The following is a 2,535-nucleotide window of genomic DNA, read 5'->3' on the forward strand; positions in this document are numbered from 1 at the left end:
TCCCTGCTTTCCCCGCCCACAGGCGCCTATGATTGGTTGCAGTGAGACACGCCCCACGCTGAGTGACAGGTGTCTCACTGCACCCAATCACAGCAGCCGGTGGGCGTGTCTATACTGTGCAGTAAAATAAATAAATAAATAATTAAAAAAAACGGCGTGCGGTCCCCCCCAATTTTAATACCAGCCAGATAAAGCCATACAGCTGAAGGCTGGTATTCTCAGGATGGGGAGCCCCACGTTATGGGGAGCCCCCCAGCCCAACAATATCACAATATAATATAGCAGTGCGGCACTCCTACCAAGTTAATGGTGCCTGGATAGGGTCCAACCCCTCAATCAAAAAATCCAAAGATCCAGCACTCATATAGTTTGAAAACTAGTAGTCCTTTATTGAAACAATTCTTTATTGGAACAAACAATTGTGTGCGTACTTTTTTTGATATTTCGGTCAAATGACCTTCATCAGATCACACTGTGACAGAATAAAAAAGATATATATCAATGTAATGATTAACATAAGTAACTAAATATACATGCATAAAGCTCATAACATGTTATATCCCAAAGTAAATAGACTCTGATGATACCTCAGAGTGTTGGGCCATATATATAAATCTGTAAATACATACAAATGTATAGGCATACATAGAAAAATTATGAAAGAAAAAAGCTGCATCACGGACAAAACTGATTCTTGCTTTGCAATTTGTCAAATACAAGTCCTATGAAATAAAGGAAAAATGGGACATAAATTGCTGTCATAGAAACAGAGTACTGTGCAAAAAGGGGGGAGAGGAAGATGCCCTTAAGATTTAATCAAAGGTTCCCATCATAAATAGTATAGAACCAAAGCCAAACCAAAGAAAAGAAATAAGTGCACTTACCAATGTTATGAAAATAATAAGGATCATTAGGTTTTTAAGGAAACTGCCCGTCCGGGTCTGTGGTGCCTGTGTCCTCTCTGCCCAGCGTCTGGGATTTAAATAAGCCGCCTAATAAGGTAAGGGGCGTGTAGATACTGACAGCGTAACGTCACTTCCGGTGCGATCACAGGAAGTGAGTGCTGGATGGCAATATGTAAACGGCCCGGTTGGCAGACAGGAACAAGCGTGGGAGCGCTCAAAAGCCAGCGATTAAACATGAGTGCTCATGTAAAATATAATTATAACCTAACATAGTTAGAGATTGATAATTTTAAGTATCCGAATAAGACTATAATTAGAATATCCGGAAGTCACTTCCGTTATGAAAGACGGAAGTGACGACCCTGGATGGCATTCCGTGAAAAACTCTGGTTGGCATAAGTGCGCTAACATAGGCATAAGCGCTAGTGATATTTGGGCTATTTTATGTACTTCTGTTAGCAAAATATTGTTACAACCCCAAAACCTATATTACAGTATGGAAAGTATGTATCCAGTAATAGAATAGAAAAAGAAGTTATCCATTTATGAGGGGAACCAAATATAATAAATATAGCGAATATAAGAAAGGGTATAAGGGATGGGAAAATTTAATAACATAGGGATAAAGGGGAAGGGAAATGGGGAAACGGGAATGGTGCTCTTTAATAGGACGGAAATTGGGAAAACACACTTAAGATAAACAAAAAAAGGGGGGGGAAAAATTAAGAAGGAGTAAGAAAGGAGGAAGAATGAAAGATGAAAAGAAAAAGCAGAAAGAAAAGAAAAGAAAGAAGAAAAGGAAAGAAAGGGGAGAAAAAAGGGGGGGGGGGGGGGGGAAGGAAGAAAAAAAAGGAAAAAAGAAAAGAGAGAAAAGAGTATATAACTATAAGTGTGGAGGGAATAGGAACATGGGAAACAGGAAAGAGGTTAAGGAATACCTATCCGATTGGACCATCTTCCAAACCACATTCAGCTTCTCTGCTAAAAAAAGAGAGGGGAAAAAAAGGAAAAAATAAGTATAAGTAAGAAATACCTATAAAAAACTAGAAGTGTCAAAATCCCGATTCAGACCTTTCGGTTCTAATGTCTGAAGCGTAAAGATCCAATATGCCTCCCTCTGTTTTAGAATCTTAACCCTGTCACCTCCCCTTCTGTGTAAGGAAACCTGTTCTAGAACCTGAAACCTGAGCTGGCTTACACTGTGGCCCTGTTTATGGAAATGTAATGGGAGTGGTAGTGTCAATCTCTCACACCTTATTGTTGACTTATGTTGAGATATACGATCTTTTACTGACTGTGTCGTTTCTCCCACATATAGCAGGCCACAAGGACACTTAATAACGTAAACAACAAATGAGGTGTCACAAGTAAAAAAACCTTTTATTGGGTAACCCCGGCCACTGTAGGGATGTAAAACCTTATCTCCCTTCAATACGTTGTTACATTGAGGACAACTTAAACATGGGAAGGTGCCACGTCTTGGTGTTATAAAATGTGTCTGAATAGGACCTGTTAAACTGGTGCCCACATCGGCCCTTACCAATTTATTACCCAAATTCGAGGGACGTCTAAAACATGGGAGAAATGGTACTTTAAATTCCTCTATGTCTGGATATCCTTTTCGTAAAAT

At 39.5% G+C, this 2,535-nt stretch overlaps 1 long non-coding RNA gene across 1 annotated transcript; it reads right to left on the bottom strand.

The window, feature by feature from the left end:
* Nucleotides 1–475: 475 nt before the first annotated feature.
* On the bottom strand, nucleotides 476–2,024 carry LOC142301292 (uncharacterized). Its single transcript, XR_012752742.1, has 3 exons — nucleotides 1,977–2,024; nucleotides 1,844–1,886; nucleotides 476–722 (listed from the first exon to the last, which is right to left on the bottom strand). It is a non-coding gene; the product is annotated as an uncharacterized LOC142301292 (long non-coding RNA).
* Between the last annotated feature and the right edge of the window lie 511 nt (nucleotides 2,025–2,535).

The sequence above is a fragment of the Anomaloglossus baeobatrachus genome, chromosome 4 (assembly GCF_048569485.1).
Source record: "Anomaloglossus baeobatrachus isolate aAnoBae1 chromosome 4, aAnoBae1.hap1, whole genome shotgun sequence".
Classification (NCBI taxonomy): domain Eukaryota; kingdom Metazoa; phylum Chordata; class Amphibia; order Anura; family Aromobatidae; genus Anomaloglossus; species Anomaloglossus baeobatrachus.